Here is a 20,622-nt window from a genome sequence, read left to right as displayed (position 1 = left end):
ATATATATATATATATATATATATATATAGAGTCCACCATATAGTGATTTTGCCATTTTCCAGGGCTGTCAAAATATATTTTGGGAATATTTATACTCCACATAGTGGACTCAAAGTATCCCAGAATGCATTGTAAAAAGTTGTGAACAACTGATCATTACTGACCAGACACTGCATTGCCCTGAGCAAATGGACGGACTGTTTAGGACGAACAAAAATATTTTTTTTATCCCAATAATGCATGTCGGTGTTTGTTATAGATGGTTCACCAGCTGATGTTGATATGACATGTTTTAATTGGTGGATGACAATGACGTAATTAATGACGCAGAGAAAATGACTGAGTAGTGTCTGAAGGGTTTTTTCCTGTTGCAAATGAGCTCACTATATAGTCCTCTACATAAAGCTCCCTACATAGTGAGTAGTGAGTTAGTGAGTAGTGAGTTGGGGATGAGTGAATAATTTCAGACACAGCGTGGGGCTGAATATTTCAGCACCATGGACAGAGACATACAGAGACTGGAGCTATTTTTTTTTCTCTTTACCTGTTATAGGTACTGCAGCTTCCGTTGCTAAGCATGTATTCATGCAGTTATAGCTGCATTCATTGCAGACTTAAACATATTATACTCACAACAGTTAAATTTGCATACCGGTATGCATTTCTCATATTTCCCAGTAGTACTTTATGTACCTTTCACACTTATCTAGTGCTATAACTAGCACTCCTGTTTGTGATACCTACATATGTGAAGTAGCACTCGTCAGCCAACCTACTTCATATATGTCTTTTTGTAGTTGGATGTTTTTACAATTATTTTGTTGACTTAAACAATTAATATTCCTATTTTTACTATTTGACTGGTCATCAGTCACTTGAATGCATCATCATCAATCATTGCAAGCTGTCAAGCTGTCATCTGTTTGCAGCTCAGTCGCTGTGACGTATCATCCACTGTGCAGAGGATTGTGGATCAGAATAGCCAGAAAAAGCATGCTGACTTGCATACCTCAAAATGTGGATGAACATCCTGGTGTTTTTGGCATACTGCATTTGACATGTCAAATGCAGTATGCCAAAAACACCAGGTGATGTAGGAACATACTACATCTTTTCTACCATAGTAAATAGTATGATAGTATGGACTGCACAGAGGGTCTAAATTAAGCATCACGAATAGAGACACAAGACAACTGGGGCTGTAATCAACCCCAACAAAACATAGCAAAACAGTTAATTAAACAACAGCTTGTTGTGTTGCGCTTTTAATATGGGGGGAGGCGGGGGTAACTTAATTAAATTCAAAGCATGGGAAACGTATGTTTTCATTGCCAAAGCAAGTGAGAATAAAAACAAAAGCTTTATGTTCTAAGATCTACTTGAATTTGGTTTATATACACGTCACTGCTGATTGGATATCACCCTCTGACGCACCCACCAAACATAAACAAAACAAAATAACAACAAAAACGTACCTCTTTTCCTGTTGCACACTGTTTCGCACCATTTTGATAAAACATGCCTTTCAACCTGGAAACTGTAGCAAAACAGTGCACACCATTTTGCGATTGAACATGCCCTAGGTCTGAATGTTTCAGCACCATGGACAGAAGCACACAGAGAAACTGAACCTAAATGTTTCATAACCATGGACTACCTGAGACTTGGTTTTAATGTCTGACTACACATAGAGACAAGGGAAGTGAGGCTTGTGTCCCAATCCAGCATTACATTCCTATTCTAGCTGGGTTTTGAGATGTAGTCTGTACATAATGGGGAAAAAAGTGACAACAGCAAAGCATGAGGAACGTAAGTTAAGCAAGTAGCCTAGACAGGGTGCTAAGAGTGAGCTCTGCCACTCCGAGAGAGTGGTGCTCTGGATACGTAAACAGTACATTCAGACAACACTCCTAATTTATGAACGGTCCAGTTTGTGCCAGAGTGTACTTGGAGTGAATATTTCCAAACGCACCCCATTCAGAGACTCGTATTATCTTCCTCTTTTGTCGCAAACAACCCAACAGAACTTGCTAGCAGGCCTCCAGGTAAGCCCCGCCCACAAAAGACGTCATACTGCCTTGTGTAAAAAAGGCAGCCTGTTCAGGTGTGCATCACACCTCTCATCAAATAAAGACACCAGCATATGAACCCCTGGAGAGGATAAGTGTTGTAGAGAATACATGGATGAATAAATGATTACTCAATAATCAAACCCACCAATGCTACAAACAAAGGGGGGCTGTCTCAGTTTCTGACATGCTGACATTTGTGAGATATGTGATCTGAAATGGCTTCACTGCAGTATGTGATCGTTCTGACAGCAGATCGTAACAGAAATTGATGGGCGTCCTAAAAATTCTTTATGGAGCAGTAAAAACTTACATGTTCATAGATACTACATAATCAACATGGTGCCTCAGATGAAGCTTGCTGCCTCAGACGTGATCACACTCTACGATGGGATTAGAGACATAACAGCAGAGCCATAACAACAGACTCTAACTTCATGGTCCATGTAGTATGGTTAAAACAGACACGTTGTGGGACAGATGGACCAGGGGTCCCCGTACATAAAAGCAACGTGTACACCTTTTTTCCCCCACATCAGCGTGCCCACCATCACATATGCTCACCGCCACAAAACCTGTTCAAATGTACCTTTACATAGAAGTAAATGATGTGTGGGCTACGCTTTAAGTGGAGCGTTAGAGAGTGGGTCATAAATAAGATGATTATGGTTTAATCCCATGAATGATTACACATCAGCAGTGAATGTAAAGGAGTTACAATTTATACAAGTGTGGCCGGCTAAATGGATGCTTGTGTAAATGAGCAGTTAAATCAGTCAAATAATTCCTCTTGTATTTCTTGTCACAGTTTTTACTTCGAGTCAAGACCATTATAGCCTGTATTATAAGAAAAATAGCATGTTATTTTTATTTTGACTACATTATTTGTTTATTTTTCAGTGACAATTCACAGCACTGACTGCAGTATGTATATATTTTTTTTAACTCACAGAAAATGCAGCTCTGTTATCAGTCCAAAATGATCAAAACATGCTAAGTTAGCTCTGATTAATATGGACATAAATTTTGGCACAGCTTTGATTTTACCTTCGCTGTTTTGCTGCGCGGTTTTAATCTGCCCTGTGAAAAACAAACACTTTCTCACACCATCAATTTACACACCAATGTGGCTCAGAGGAATGCCGACTGCATCGAGCAGCATGGGCTCCAGAATCAAAACACCCCAACACAATAATATTTATTAATATGGGGAAGGTTTGCTGACTCTGCATTCTCGTTTTACAGCATCGCCCTGCTTCGCAATCACACATGCACTGTACTTCTAAGCTCTTTAGTAAAACCACAGTCTTACACAATACAGTCGACGCTGCTTGAAGTCACTCTACCACTTTGGCACTTTGGGGACACATGTCTCACACAAGAGCATATGATTCACTTCTCCCAGTGCAAGGATTTAAGCCAGAATCCTTCTTGTCTTTAATCTTCAGTCTCAACATCCCACTCTCTGAGCCATCCTGCTGAGTGGAATATTTTTGCTTTGCACAAAGGATTGGGAAATAGAGACAAAACAGCAGGCCACAATGAATCTCTGGCACGGGAAGGGGCGAGACCACAACATGGCCTGTGAAGCAACACACCACATGCATGGTGGCAACAAACTCCATTGCCCCAGTGGCTCTGCGGCACGGAAAGCCGAAGCTGAGCTGCTCCAGTCAGCCTCCTGGCAGCAACACAGGAGCTGCCAGTCAGTCGAGAAATGGCTGAGCCTGCACAGAAATGACTGGTTCATTCATTCCAAAAGCAGGGAGACTGATGTCCCTTGATGATGGTCGGCCCCTTCCTGAGTGTGTACTGATCTTACCAGCGATGGTCACCCAAAACAAAGGTACTGTGTATGTGCCAGTGATCAATTTCTCCTTGTCAGAACTTGCCAGAGGTTGGATGGATTGGATGTTTACGCAGGTCATCTCTGCTCATGTTTAGCAGGCAACTACAGTCGCAGATGGTGATTTTACAAGTACAGTGTTCAGCTCAACTGCACCTGCACCAGGGCTGCAGTTCTGAAAGCACAGTCATCTAGCAACTGTGCAATTGTTATGGTATCAAGAGGTCCAGAACCACTACCTACTATCCTCAAAGAAATGGCAGCCCAGTTGCCAGAAGAACATGTTGGCATTGTACCAAGAGCAAAGGTTTGCATATGGGCAGTAGGGACATACTAATATTTTGGGGAAGTAATCTCTTTAAATAATATCAGTGATCATGAGTTTACTCAGATACTGGTAGGGACAATTCTGTTCTTCCAAGCGAAAGACACAAGAGGAATGTAAACTATGTCGACATGAGTGTTGATTCAGCAAAGATAACTGCAGGAGACAAAAATATTCGGAAGCAATACAGAACACCAAAGAGCTTTATTGGATTTTCATCTAATATAGCCTATTTTTTATTTTGAATGTCACCTACAGCCTGGATTTTGTTTTTCTTTACATATATAAACACATTTCCAATATAAATTGCATTAAAAAAAAATCCAGAATGCAGGAAATAAAGTGTTTGCTCAAAATCTCCTGAGAGAGGAGCCCCACATTATGTGTCTCTAGCAGTGTTGAAATGAAACCTACACCCTTGCATTGTACATGTCTGCAAGCCAAGGATACATTACATTTTTATGTTCCAAACAGATCATGCTTATGTTTCTAAAGTGATGTAGTTGTGATCACATATATGTGAGGTGAATGTCATTGATGGAGGGGATGGAGGGGAAGGAGGATGGCGTAACACCAAGGCGAGATGGCTGCCAAGCTGGCGGAATTTTCAGTGGTGATTGTGTGACCAAAAATTGAGCATATGCAACCAATTGGCAATTCTCATTCAAGATGCCCTATTTAAACTGCCTACTGCTGCTGCTTCCTCTACACACTGCTTTGAAACCCGCCTCCACCCCAGCTCCTCCTTTTGATGTTGTGTCTGACTTATCAATGTCATTTCTGTTTGTCATTGATGCTGCTCTGTTCTGTTCCTGGGGGTCTTTGCTGCTGCTCTCCCTGCCTTAGGCTTTCCATGTAGGCACATGAAAGGGCAGGGAGGTTTGCTCTCTCTGCCCCAGACTTTCCTTATTTGCATGTGGAAGGGCAGAGAGGTGTGCTCTCTCCACCTTATGCTTTCCGCGTACGCAAGTGGAAGAGTCTTTGGGTGTAGGCCTGAGGAAAAGCAGAGAGGCCCCAGAACAGAGCCATACTGCCAAACATAATACTGCAAATAGAAATAACGTTTTTATTTGACTACAGTGGTCCTGACTGAAGTTGGCATTTTTTAGTGTGACATCGGCAGTATCTCCAGCCAAGATCGTGCCACCAAAACCTAACAACAAAAGTATTTTAAACCAAGACACAATCTTTTCCTAACTTTAACCGAGTGGTTTTTGTGCCTCGACATAACCACATTTTAACCACAGCATTTTTATAATGCATATAAATGTTAAGTAAGTTTTAACATATCTGCAACACAATAATGTGCAAATGTTACATATCCATGGTTTGCAGTAATGTACAATGCCAACATTTATTCTGGCAATTGTGTTGAAAATGGCTAATATGGACGCTTCAACAGAATCCTCCATGACCTTCTATGCACCTCGTCAATTGAGCCAAAGAAGTGATGTTCTGAGTATCTTTCACTGGTTTTGTTCAGCCAAAACATAATTCCACATCAAACCACAGGGCAGTCCCCTTTCTCTCTGATGTTTGGCCCTGAACCACAGCTTCAAGGAATTTTCAGTCCTATGAATGGGGGTTCGACGGTGATATGTGTCCCTCACCTGCACTGTACTGCCCAATTACTGTGTGTGATTAAGCTGGCTTCTTGTTGGTTTTTGAATGTGAAGTTAAGGGGGTCATTACAACCCAAAACCCATAACTAAATTAGGCTGGTCACAACTTCAATTAGCTCTGTATTCAAAGCTAGCATCCATGCACCCAGGTCCTGTGCCTCTGCTTTTAGAGATAGTAGTGCTGTTTGTCTAGATCAGGGGTAGGCAACCTGTGGCTCCGGAGCCACATGTGGCTCTTTAGCCCCTGTCCAGTGGCTCCTTGAGCCTTTGAGAAAAGAAGTCTATGGAAATTCATTCTATGAATCCAAATGTTGCTGAACCTCGATAGCAGTGGCTGGTTAGCTATGGATGCCAAATCCCAAAAAGTAAATTGAATAAAATAGAGAATGTAGTAGTGCGTGGACAGATTTGTTTGCTCTCACTGCCAGCTCTGCAAAATTTAAGTACCAAATAATCATAAATAGTGCCCTGCACAGTGTCCACCTTGTGGTAAAACATATTAACAAATGCTTATTTAGACCATAAGTATACGCTAATTTAGACTTAATAGGCTATTTACCTTGATTATAAGGCTCAAACATGTTTTACGGCTCCACACAGATTTTTTCAAATTATTTTTGGTCAAAAATGGCTCTTTTAATGGCAAAGGTTGCAGACCCCTGGTCTAGATGACTTTGCGGCTGCATTTTACATGCATAAGCACTAACTGACAGATGTAATGGGGGCTACTGACATATTTAAAGGTATTAAAGGTACAATAAGTAAGATTTTAAGGTCTCGTGGCACAAAAATGGCCATGATATATCTGCAGGGTTTGATAAGGTTGTTGATCACTACTAGTGAGTCAGCTGCTACGGAGCCAGGGACTGAGATTTCTCACTTTCAAAATTTTCTGCTTGTACTGTTGGAACAACCTCAGCTGCTCTCATATTTTCAGCTGCTCAGTGATGGATGATGGTGTGAGTGCCACAAGAAATTTTGCTCCCCAGCCAAAAAAGCAAATGGAAGATTATTAGAGTACTTAGCATTTGATATATTTCCTTTTCACTTGATGTTTCTGTTATCCTCCCTAATTAACTTTAATATTTATGTCAGGTGCAGTTCACCATAAACTGTGCTGTGAGCTGTTGATGTTGGATAATTATTTTCATATTTGACAGAAGTTGACAAAAGTGATACATGGCTTTCTGCCCATGTTGAATGGCATGCTCATTTCCATCTTTGATGAATCACAGATCTATTTTAGTCGGTTCTTTTTGATACAGGACAAATTCTCTTGTTATGGCTTAATGAGTAAGTAATTCCAAGTGGCAACAACATGCTTGCTGATATTTATCAAAACCAAAGAGCCAAATAAGTCATCAAGGGAAATGTCACAGGGAGCTGTAACCTTTTAAAGGGGCTAACCTTTGAGGCTCAGTGGCAAGATATAGAGTCATTTGGTGGAGGTGGAGTAGTGCTGAGTCGTAATGAGGGCCGCTGCGGTGTTTGTGACAGAAATTAACTTTAGGTTAATGATCAGGGAGTGTCATCTGGGAGCTCCCAAGCACACGAGTGCTGCAAAAGCAGGTACAAATAGACACACACGCTCCTACGGAGGCACAGGCTGTTTTGCTTGCATGCACGCACAGAAACATACAGACAGAGTGGGGCATTTCGTAAATGCATAGTATCAATCTTGTGGTTTCATCAATTAAACCCTCGAGGCTCTCTAGGATATTTGGTCAGCAGCCTCTCTATGATATGAAGCAACCACTCTAGATTCACATCAGGTATTGGAGGAGATTTCAGAAGTGTTTTAACCTCACAGCGCTTTCCTGCTCTGGTTGATTTGCTCACTACAATCTGTAATACAATTAGCTTGTTTTGTTCTCATATACACCCACGAGCACACAGTGAGAATAAAATTTAGCATCAGTCCTGCACTGGCTACAAAATCCTGAGGCCAATATTGATGTTAAACTTCACCATAGATGTCCAAATAACAAGCCACACAAGGCTTTACCTTCCTTTCCAAACAGTTGATGGTAAACACTTTATCAGTTTGGTCTTCAGCACATACTGTCTGTGAGGTCTGTATGCAGCTTTGCCTGCATGATGAAGCATCTCGCCCCAGGTTTAAGTCATAAAAGTGAAGCTGCTGGGCCAGAAAACCACATTTTCTGAGTAGGTAATCATGACCATTAATCATGCTGGCACACTTCTCTTTCCCATTGGCCAAAAAGAATAGGTCATGGCTAAAGACTGTACCTCCACACTGGCGGTGAATATGCATCCCCCTCCACCTACTCAAGGCCATTTGGGCTGATTTGTAGCAGCAGTCCTGTGAAATTACCTGAGTTGTGGTTGTCAAAAATAAAAAATAATGATAAAGTGGCCAAGTAAGAGTCAAGGCTTTCCTCGCTCTCTAATACTGTTATGACACCGTCGACAGCAGCTCTTTTAAGGCAACTAATTTGAGGAAATTGGGAGGGTGATAGAAAAGCTGTTTTTATGGGTGTTGTACCAATTTCAGGTTACTCAACTGTTTCCATTTATCACAATTCCATACATCATTCAGAGGTAGGGAGATTTAATTTACAAAATTGTATAGTACATTAATAGAAAAAAAAAACATATAACCTGTCAGATTCAGCAGATTCAGCATGACATGAAATCCTGTTTACAGCTACTAGCTGTGAAAGGTGCATTCATATCTTGAGAGCCATTTTGATGCTTTTAGTGAGTGAAAGAGTTGAGTTTGTGTGTAACATTTGGTGACAGTATGAAGACAACTTAAGTGTAGTGCACCGTTACATGTACTGTTAAAAACCTTGACACTTTATAAAAAGGTGCACAAAAAAGAGTAATTACATAGCAACGAATGGGTTAACTTACTATTAGTTAATGGTCAGATCCTGGCAACTCAAATGTCATACAGTAGCTAATCACTGGTTAATTTAGAAAACAGTGAAGTATTGACTGAGGAACAAATCATTAGTCAATGATTCCTTCTCGAGTAACTACCCATCAAATGTCAAAGATTCGCTAATCAGTTGTTTATGACTAGTTAAAATAAGAGGCAAGTGAGGGAACTACTGAGGAACTAACAATTAGTCATTGGTCAGCTCTTAAGTAACTACCCATCAAATGCCATTGACTTTCTAATCAGCAGTGACTGATTAGTGAAACAAGTAAGGGAAAAATGAGGAATGACCCGAAAGCCTTTTAACTAATGATTAACCATATTTGATTGGGAGTTACTCAAGAATTGACATCAAAGCCCTGTTTCCACCAAACACTTTTGGTGTGGTACCTTTGAAACCAAAAGTAACCCTTCAGACATGGTACCTAGACCCTAGCGTTTCCACTGCACTGATTTATTGTCCACAGAATGGAGTTACATACCAACATTCTTAGAACAAAATAGAACAAGATGCAGTGAGAGTCTCTCTCCACGGGATATTTAAAAATAGTGGGTTTGTGCATTTAGTCCTTCTCAGGCAAGCTCAGGGCTTTAGTATTGCTCCTCACTGCTTTTTTTTTTCTCCGAGAGAGGATTAGAATATATTCTGTCACATAACCTGTTTGATATTAATACAAATAAACGCTTGAAGATCCACACATTACTAAAAGTATATGTCATATAAAACCTAAAGTAATTTGTTGATTGATTCACGTCATCAACTCATGCATTGAGTAACATAACAAGTTAACGTTCCACCTTAAAAGTCACTGGCAGTCGGCCCAGTGAATTAAGTTATTGTTTCTCCAACTACAGCTGCAAGAGGCAGCAAAACACCCTTTCATCCTTTTGTGACCGTCCGCTATTGACCAATCAAAAGACTGCAGTGTTCACAGCTCCACGTTTTAGTACCAGATCTGTGTGCTAGGTACCCCAACAGAGGGGGGACCAAAAATAGGCACGGTATGGAACGGTTTCATTGGTACCATCCACAACTTTTTACAGTGGAAATGGAAAAAAAGTGTATCCAACTGAACTGTACCGTACCATACTGCTCGGTGGAAACAAGGCTTAACTAATAATTAGTTACTCATTCGTTCCTCATTTGCTCCCTTAGTCATTACTAATTCACTAATTATAAACTAATGATTAGCTACTGTGTGACATCTGATCGGGAGTTACTTTAGAACTGACCATTAACTAATAATAAGTTACCCATTTGTTCCTTATTAGTGCCTTAATATCTACTCGTTTTTTGTGTACCACAAGGTGTTACCACCTTTTATGCAGAATATAAATGTAGCAACACTGCATAAATACAGTTTGTTACTGGCAGGTTAGCTACAATATTAAACTCTAAACATAACATTGTACTGTAATACATTTAACAGTAATATAGTGTTGAAGTAAATTACAGTAGTGACCCCGTAGAACAACAGAGGGATGTTGGCAACTACAGCTCCCAACAGATTACCATAATTTTACAGAAAAATGTGTTACTGTGTTGCGGTTAAGAAGAGGTTCAGCTTGGTTGATGCATTGATTCCTTTACAACAACAAAAAGAACATTAACCTTATGTGAAAAAAGCAAAACCACATTGTCTTTAAAGAAAGTGTAAGTAAGTAATACTAAGCACCTGTTTCTTTTTTAAGCTGAGTATAAAGGTGGGTTTACAAGATGAAACAAACATAACAAAACAAGACCAAGAACACAATGAGAGCAAAAGAACAAATGTTATACACCTCCATATATGTCAAAGAACATCAAAAAATGTCAAAGCAGATATGAACATAACCCTGCTCTTTACAGCTAAAAAACATAACTTAGGCACATCTGAGGCACAGACTGTGCCTTAAACACATCAAGAACAAAGCGTCCTCCTACGCTGTCGGTAGGCATTTAACACAGACTGAGCTAGGTGGAACACTTTGTCTCTAAACAGGCACTGAAGTCTACATTCATCAGACGGGGAAAACAAATCAGAACGTTCTGCAGATGTTTAAATGGAAAATAATTAAATTGTTTCACGAATCTCAAATACAGTATCAGAATCTAGAAATGGGAAATTACAGCAAATTATTCTCTTCCAATTTTTACACTGCAGTTATTTGTTTCATGTCAATAGCAGGCCACTCCACTCTTTTCAAGACTCCAGTCGATCCATAAGAACTCTTTACACAAGTTCAATTGCCTTGGAAACAAGTGACACTTGTGCTCAAAAGAGTAATGTCTCAAGACAATGAAAATGAGCAGTTTTTGCATCGCACCTTCAGCTTGGCAGCCTTTCAATTTCCATGTTCACAAATGCAGTCATTCCATGGCGCTATTGGGAACTGGCTCAGTGCAGGGCAGATTATGATAAAAATTGGGTCACACACATACTGTAACTGCTGCTGTTTGTTGTTTGCTGCACTCTGCCACATTTCGGGGCCAGAACGAGTTCTGAAAATGCCCCTGTGGGTCCTTTTTAATCTTTAAAAGAGTAGACTGATAGCTGACAAGCACAGATGCTGTCAAAAGTCTCTGACCTGATACCAAACTGCTGCAACGCTACAGCTGGCAGTATTGCTGACATACTGTGCTGATACTGGATAATGACTTTTCTCATGTGGAGAAAAGAAATCATGGAAGTAGTTATTAGATTCAGAGCTAATTTAGAATTGGAGGCAATTTAAAACGGAGACTTTATCTCACCAGTGCAGCATTTGAGATTTCAGTGGTGTATGTAAAATCACCTTATATGCTGTCGGGGCCTATCATGACAGCTTTTATGTCTTTTCGACAGGGTTAAGTACCACATGCTCACCCTCGTCTTCTTTTTAGCGTATAAAATAAACGCATGCATGTGTTTAGTGAGTAGTGTTATCTGGAGTACTTCTTCTCTGAGCAATGTGGGCATGCATTACTTCTGTGAGCCTGCCTAGGAATCCTAAATCTGCATGTGATGTTACTGAGACTGCAAAAATACTGGATGTGTTTTAGTGTTAGGGTGGTCTTTCCTGAAAGAACCTGTAAATCTACTCAACTTACCTGCACATTTTTCTACCTACAGCTATCATTAGCTGCAAATTACTTACTCTGTGCTGTTAAGATGGACAGCTACTTTATCATCACAAGCCTTTAAACCAAGCGTATAGTTTTATTCTTTAATCAAATCCCTGTTGAACTGGACTATTTTACCTCAACACGTGACACACGTTAAACTGAGTTTGAGTGGAGTCCCCACAGAGGACTGCAGCAGTCACTTTCATACTGTAAAAAAAAAAAAAACCAGAACAACTCGACTTTGTTGCGCATGTGTTTACGGATGAGCCCAATCTGTCAATGTTTGAATGGTTTTTGTGAAATGTTAATGAAATAAACAGGCGGAGATCAAAATATTTGCATCCTATTATGTCGACACACTTGAGACAACAACATTCGCCTGCCTCTCCTCCTCTCTGTGTGTATATATAGATATATTACTCTCTCTTTTGCTTTGTATTTATCCCCCCAACAGCTTAGCGGAGATATGAAGGATCTCTGTGCTGATCAGGGATGGAAAAACAGTGCCACCACAGGGCTGTTTGGAAACAGCATTCACTCCTGTGGGCACAGTGGGGCATTGCAGCCTGAAGTGACATTACACTATGAATTTCCCAACCTGAAGTGTTCATGCAGAACAGCTCCCTGACTGAACCAACCTCTTCCTGTGGCAGATAGTGAAGTGTAAGAGAGTTATTTTCACAGCTGTGCCCACCTTCATGAGAAGAAATGAGCTAGACTGAGAAATAAAAATAAAGTAGCTTGAAAAAAGAACTAAAGAAACAGAAAGAAAAGAGAATTACCCTTTAAAATTGAGAGATCAGTATCTTTGCAGTACCTTATCACCTTCAGGCCATACAAGAGATTAGTATGGACTGCCTGAAGTTGGAGAAAGATAGCAGAAATTTGTATTTACCCATTAGACCCATTGATCAAAGCAAACACACTTCGAGAGACGCCCCATGTGGAATGAATCAATTGGGATCAATGGAATCAGACCAAACAGGCTACAGCCTGTAAATATCAAAAGGTCGATTTGCCTGGCCAGAAACGAATCACAGCAGAATATTAAACAAGGTGAATTTCATCACACATGCAAACAAAAGTTGCTCGATGGCCACCGCTAGAAATTCTAAATGTGCAGTTTGGTTTAAAATCTGAATCAAATAACCGGGTGGTGATTACTAAGCAGATGATTATAAACCCCGAAAATAGAAACAGACATATGAATCACCGAGGCTCAGCTGGTGAAGGTGCATACAAAATAAAGGCAGCGTGTCGAGTTTGCCTGGAACCCTTTGTTACACCTCCTCCTGCACATCTATTCTCTGTTTTCACTTGCAGCAGACTAATGATGAAGAAATGCCATCAAAGTAATCTCTTAAAGGGCACTTCCTCAGACACACTCAGAAGACTCAGTGCCATGATGCTCCCCAGGGTGACGTTTTTCTTTCTTTTTTTTTAAAATCTGCTTTTAAAGCAAGCAAAACCTCAAAGGTAAAGCACAACGCAGGGCTGCAAAACTTGTTCTCCTTTATACACTCCCCTATTTTAGCATTACATGTGGTTTCCTACTCCGTTTGAATCAGATAACACCGTGTCAAATTAGTTTCTGTATTCTGTAAGGTAATTTCATCCACAAGTCACTTCACTCTGTCAGTAAGGGTCAATGATCAGTAATGTGTTTGCCCTTACTGTAACACTTTGAGGTGACTCTGCAGCAGGTTGCCGAAAGTAAAGAGGCGTTTTGAGACTGTTTTTTTGTAGATGGTTCGGCGCGTTATTCTAAAACTGAAAGAGAATGAAAGAGTTTCTTTTGAAAGCTGTCTCGCATGTCAGAAGAAAGACATTTTGGCAGCTTTTCCATCTGAAGAAAATCTATTGTGCACACACTGAGGAGAGAGAAGGAAGCAGGAGTCGGATGATTGTATGGAGACGAGAAAAAACATTCATTTGGCCTTCACTGCCCAAAATTTCGTTTTTAGATTATTGTTTAAATGTGAGAAAATTAACACTATTCAGTGCTTGGGAATTTGAATTGCTTTTGAAATTCAAGACATTTAAGTTTACAAACTACAATCATCACATGTATATCTTGTTTAAACTTTTACGTCAAGCACACCGGTTTGTGACGCACGCAAAAGAAAAAAAAAGAAAGTCATATTACCACACAGCCCTGCCACTGCTGTGCTTATTGTATCCTCGTATCAGGTAGCAGCTGGGAAATCACACGTATCTGCTGCAGGCATTTTTAATCAACAGCTATATGGAAAGTGCAACAATAGATTCCTGTTAACTCCGAAACCCAGATGCAGACCATCCGTTGCTAATAGCCCTATTCAAACAAGAGCAGCATTATGTTTAATATTAATGAATTACGCCTCGGCCGCGCCGTTTCATGATTTCATTCGCATAATGAAATTTTCTGAACCTCTTGTGGCCTGGATACAATTGTGCAAGGTCAAGATTTAATAATTTATCAATGTCTGATTAAGCAAAGCAGAATGTGCTTTGTGATAAAAAAAAAATATTGTTCTGTACATTCTACAAGTCCTTATACCTACAAGACTAATAGAATATTTTATCTCTAAAAAAGACCTGTTTGACTCATCAGACTTATGAGTGTGCTGTCTGATCTGCTGCCTTCTTAGGGACCTATGTTCTGGTTACGTTTAAGAGATTAAAAGTACATAGTTATGCTTTGGGGAATATTGTGTTCATAGTTAAATGAAACCAGTGATTGCTGTTATTAGGAGAGGGCACGTAAACTGCAGTCTCCAGTCCTAAAGCTTTGTATGCCTTTGATAGCCCTGGGGTAATGCACATGTAAATGCATCTGCAGGGGTATGCAAAGACAGCTGCTATAAGTAACTGAGGGTTACAGAGGCTTAAACAACACCTGCACTTAAAACCAAAAGTGGACTTTTGAATCATTGTGCTATGCTAAGATGATATAGGAATGGATTCTTCCTATCGCCTTTCTACCAGCTCCCCTAAATTTGTGCTAAATGTAGGGTCTCGTGTCTATTTTGTAAGATTTGATGGTGCTTTTTGTGGTTGGCTTTGGCCAGTGGTGGCTAAAAGTCACTTATTGGGATGTGGGAAACAACTCGCCAGTCTGTAAACTCTCCTTTTGCTGACTTGTAGCTAGCTTGATGCTAGCTAGCCAGATTGAGATTTTCAAATGTAAACATTAGTAAACATTGAGAAAAGATAGGCACTACCTGAACTGGCATTGTGCTAGCCAGTCTACAGGTACTGGATAATAACTAAACAACCTCCATGCCTGCATCAGTTTCCAACTAGATTCCAGGAACTGTAATGTCTGTTGATTCACCAAAACTTGGCTAAATCCTAGACAGCGCCTTTCAACCATGTGGCTCTTTTTCTATATAGCTCCTTTTACACTGCCAGATTTTCGGCGAATGTTGGGCCGTTTTGCCGGCAAGCTGCAAGCATTTAGACACACAGAGCTGGATTGGCGAGTTGATCCGAGGTGCCCAATTTTCCATAGGGTAGACATATTGGCGGAACCCTTTTTGGTTTAAAAAGAACGAGGCGCCCTTCCGCCACTGGAGGGGCTGTTGATGACTTGTGGGAGGAGCTGTTGATGACGCCGCACGTGCGACCCACTGGCGGTGGATAAACAGAAAACAGCTGATAGCAGGAATGAGCAGATAGTACTAGTAGCAAGAGGGAAACGCAAACCTGAAAGACACTGTAAAGATGAGCAACTGGGGAGACAAAGAATTGCACACCCTCCTTGTGTCCTCGCAAATGAAGAGGCCATTAACCGTCAAGTGACGAGAACGGTGAAGGACGGGCCAACTTATGAGAGAATCGCCGAAGGACTGACCAGCCGCGGACTTCCCTCGGAGCATGTCACTGTTTACGTCACACGCTGAGCTACACATTTTGTTACTTGCTCACGCCCCCCATTGCCCCAAAAAGGCGCATTCTGTATGAACAAAAGTAGGTAGGCAGCATTTTGCCGCACTCCCCGATTTTGTTTTCATACTGCCAGTGCTGAAAGAAGACTGATTGGGCTTTCCCTGCAAATTTGCACAATTCCTATTTATAAAGGGCTTATGCCAATCCAACAGAGCAGAGGATTGTGGCAAGAAAAGGAGAGGGGTGTGCTTTATGTTGAATGAGGGCTGGTGTGACAGTGGGAATGTGAGCTGCTGTCCTGTTCCTGCTGTGGATCATTGCTATCGACATTCAAAGCCGGCTGCAGTGCAGTGCCACAGGAAGAGTGATCTAGTGGCTGTTTTGTTAAGGTCGGGATGTGTGGACAATTAAATCATTCCACAGCCAGAAACCATGGATTATCCGAACTATTCGGGAACATGGACAATCACAAAGCAGCAGTCAACAATATAAGAAGACGCAAAATAACTAAATTACAGTGCACAAGTTAAAGGAGCTGTTGGGATCACATTTCACTGGAGTTGTACCTTGTATATTTTGATGTTACAAATAAATGATTGATTGATTTGTTGTTACTCAAATGTGTATTTCCCGTTGTTCACACTTAAAGCAGTATGTTGCTCCATCATTGACACCAAATAATTTTATGTAACACATTTTTTGAGGGGTGGCTGGGGCTCAGGAGGTAGAGCCAGTCGTCCACCAACTGGAAGATCAGCGATTCAATCCCTGGCTCCCCCAGCCAATGATAGGTAACCCCACATTGCTCCCGATGGCTGTGCCTTTGGTGTTAGGGTGCATTTTAACTGAGTAGCAGGTGGAACCTTGGACAGTAGCCTTGGCCACCGTTGTGTGAATGTGTGTGTGAATGGGTGAAGACTGAAAAGGAGCTCTAGTAGTCCATTCATCATCCTTTCACATCAACCAGGTGGTGCAAATTCTAATTAAGCCTCAGCATCTACAAGGTGCCACATTAGCTTTGGCATTACTGAAAACAACAAAAAATAGAAGCTCAACATGCAACTACTCAGGCTGATTGATTGACAGGTGATCACTTGACAGCGCCGAGCATAAACACCTCTGTTGGCTAATTCATTGAAAACCTGTCCAATACAGTCGGTGCATGTCAAAATACTCAGCAAAAATACATTTTTATGTTAAATTTTCAAGAGCTGAATGCTTTCATTTTAATGACAACATTACCACTTTAATACCAAAGCTCTTTTTTCCCCAAAAGCTCATATGCCAATGCAACATTTTCCCGCTGTGCAACTGGTGTCACATCATCATCATCATCTATCAGAAAGCATGAAAACCCCAGCCTTTAACAATGCAGTTCACCAGCAGTAAAATGTGTTGGAGCAGTGAATGTATGCACAAAAACTAAGGAAATCAAAGTGTGTGATCATGTAAAACTAATATGAGACAAAGTCGAAATTAATTACAGTGTAAGAGTGGTTAAATCTGCTTTCTTATGGGCTGCCTCACTAAGTAAACATCACTGTTTTACTTTTTTCTGTCTCCCTCAACGGTGAAATTTCAACAGTATCCCACTCTGAAGCAGCCCCTTTTTGAAATCCAGCAGTGTTGACAATCTTGCGTCAGACCTCGGCGTCAGCGCACCTCAACACTCTCTCATGTACCAGCACATCAACAGCCAGTCTCACTGAGATATTACACCTTCTTTGTCTCCCCTCCTTTTTCACTTCTTTTGCTCTCTCCAGTGTCCTGTTCTACACCTGCTGCATTCTAAAAAAGAAAGCCAACACCAGAAATAACGTAAAGGTATGCCACAGTATATCAAATCAATTCACTCCCCTCAGGCGGGGGTCGCATATCAATCCCTGGCCACATATTGCTCTGTGTGTATCATATGAATGAGTCAGAGACAAAAAACATGCACAGCGATTCCCTCCAAAATAAAAGCTCAGACATTTTCAGCTTGAAATCATACGTTCTTGCTGATGTAGAGTTTTATCATCTTGAGGCACATTTAAGGGGATTAAGCACCAAGAATCGTCCTCAGCTTTGCCACACTTTAAATTTCTTTTTATTGTGTTGTAAATTAAACACAATCTGCAGGATACACCAGGAAAATGAAAATCAGTGACTAAGCACCTTGTATAGCCCATTTTGATTACGCATCTTTACACATGCTACAAATCAAAAGTGGGACCCAAGATGCATTTTTCAAACACAGACACAGATATCTGATCAAAAGCATATACACATTGCAGCCTCAGCATATATCTCAATAATCAAACCACACTGTAAAGCCTCATTCCGCAACAGCATGTGTCCATGCACCATGAAACATATAACAGTGGGATTTCATCCTGATAGTATGCTTCTGACTGGCAAAGCAACACAGTCCAGTTTCCTTTGAGCTCCACTAAGAGTCCAGTGATTGAACTCACACGATAAGCTTCACTGTTTGCCTTTATGAGTGGATAAAGGTGGAGCAGTCTGTAGTATGGGTGAGTGGTGTGAGTGTGTGTGGTAGTGTGTGAGTGTGTACAGCAGGGATGGCGGGATTAGTGACTCGCATGGGGACATTAAACTTTATTGCATGCCAACGACCAACGCTCCAACAATTTCTAATGTACCCCCTGATGTGTTACAGCAGACTTTTTTTTAATTTTTTGGCTGCCACACTTAGCTACCATAGCAACAGTTTCACCAAGGTTTTGCTCCAAACATCATCTAAAAAAGGTAAATTATGCATAAATTAGGAAGCGAATCAGCCACAAGACTTTAAAAGATGCATGCAGCCGTCATATATTTCACACGCCACCAACTCTGAATCTCATGAAGGAAAAGTAGCACTTTGTTTTGCTCTCACCTTACCTATGCAGCTTGAGGTAGAGTTCCAGATGGGCGGTTTACAGACGACTGATACTTCAGGTTGTGGATGCTGTGCTGGAGTGCACACGGCAGTGAGTAGCAGCGGCAAAAGCAGTAGGAGGAAGGAGACAGTAGGGGGGGAGAGAGAAAAAAGGGAGGAGGAGGAGGACGAAGGCGCAAATGCTGAATTATGGATGTGGAGGGGGGGAGAGAGAGGGATTCCTCCGCCGCTCTTACTCCCCAGATCGCAGAGCGTGAATCATCTTCTGCATGGATCAAATGGCACAGTCCACTGAAGGGCTGGGTCGGCGCAGTGAACAGAACAGAGGGTATCTGCCGAGGCTGGGATGGGATGTAATGGGGGGAGGCGGGGGGAGTTATGCTATATGAGAAGCAGCACGGCACAAGAGTGGTACAGATAGTATGGGGAAACACTCAGAATCCTGTTAAACAGTTTTTCTGTCTCTTTCCGTTCCTCTGTTATGACACACATGCACACATACCTTCAGTCGAATCAGTTTGTACTCTGACTGTAGCTAACAGTCCTCTGTTTAACCAGGTAATCAATACCTGGGGTTCTTTATGGACACTGCCTTTCAATATCCCAACCCTCCTTCAACAATTTATTCTCTTCTCACCAAGACTCCTTAAATCAGTTTGTTCCAACATAGCGTCACACATGAGCTGTTTCTGAAATCTTTTGATATCATTATCTTATTCTCGAGTCATTCTATTAGTATTGCTAAATTGTTAGCTGACAGAGTTTGTTGGAACACTTTAATAGCTTTTTAAATTGTGGTTGTGTTCTTGATTTATTTAAATTGACATGGACACATGGCTTGGACCCATGTATCACATTAAAGTACTGGGATCATCCATGGATTACTTTAGCCACAGCACAGGTGCAGGTGGCGGGGTTAAAGGTCTTCCCCTTTTGCAGTTTGTCAATATGTCCTGCTGTGGTTTGGTCATTATGCATGATTGAGTAGATAGTGGGACTTGTTTTGTGTTTTAAAGATGTATTCATATATGCTTTATGACCACTTGTGGGCAACAAAACAAGCACTATTTACAAAATCACCTTCTTAAGTTGAAATTCACAATGTGTTGGCAAGCAGTTGCCTTTTTACACATCTCTCTGTGTCTACACCATCTCGAGAGGGATGTATGTCTCTTTAGCAGCTAAATGCTCCATGATGTTTCCCAACAAGTCACTAATTTTGTCTGTCTGCCATTTGGTACTGTAAAGTTGTGGCCTGTAAACCAGACCAATAAACTAAAAGATGCTACATGCTTTGTGCAGCTGAGAGAAACTGCAGAGTTGGTTGATCAGTATCTGTTGGTTCACCATTATGAGCAATCCCTTTCATATTTCACAGAGTCTTTTTAGCTATTGTTAACATAAAAATATGATTATTTCAGCTTTCAGTTGGCAGGGTAGCTAATTTACATCCCAGTCACCAGAATAAATGCTGCAAATTATGGATGTGGAACATTTGTATGGCATTATTTAGTGGATATGTTGAAACTTTATATTCCTTTTAACAGTGCTGTGTTTAATGTGGGGATTTGTTTAGACACAAAAACCACCTGGTTATGGCTAGGAAACGATCATGTTTTGGCTTGAAATGCCCGCGTTTGGTGGCACCACTGCCACAGCCAATGCGTTGATGTCTCACTAAAAAACATCTGCCTTTGGTGGCACATTTAATGTTGTGAATGCTGTTTAAGTCTCACTAAAACATCACTCAGTTTTGCTGGCAGAATTGCTGCTGGAAATACACCAGTGTCTCAAAGAAATACCCACTTTTGGTGCCACAGTCACCGCTGGAAATGGCACAGTTGTCTCACTAAAACACACCTGGTTTAAGAGGCACAGTTGCCGCTGGAAATGCCCCAATGTCTCACGAACAGACTCACTAAAAAAATACCTGCCTTTGTTGGCACAATTGCTGCTGTTAATGCCATTGATGTCTTGCTATAAAACGCCTGCTTTTGGTGGCAAAATGGCTGCTG

General features: G+C 41.0%; 1 protein-coding gene across 1 annotated transcript in view; it reads right to left on the bottom strand.

Moving 5' to 3' along the window:
- LOC126397485 (cadherin-18) overlaps positions 1 to 18,690 on the bottom strand; it is a 260,496-nt gene extending 241,806 nt beyond the window's left edge. The window contains exon 1 of the mRNA XM_050056324.1: positions 18,610 to 18,690. The gene's annotated coding sequence lies outside the window, so the exon portion shown is untranslated. The remainder of the gene's footprint in view (positions 1 to 18,609) is intronic.
- Between the last annotated feature and the right edge of the window lie 1,932 nt (positions 18,691 to 20,622).

Source organism: Epinephelus moara, chromosome 11 (genome assembly GCF_006386435.1).
Source record: "Epinephelus moara isolate mb chromosome 11, YSFRI_EMoa_1.0, whole genome shotgun sequence".
Lineage (NCBI taxonomy): Eukaryota > Metazoa > Chordata > Actinopteri > Perciformes > Serranidae > Epinephelus > Epinephelus moara.
This window is presented reverse-complemented; position numbering and strand designations above follow the sequence as displayed.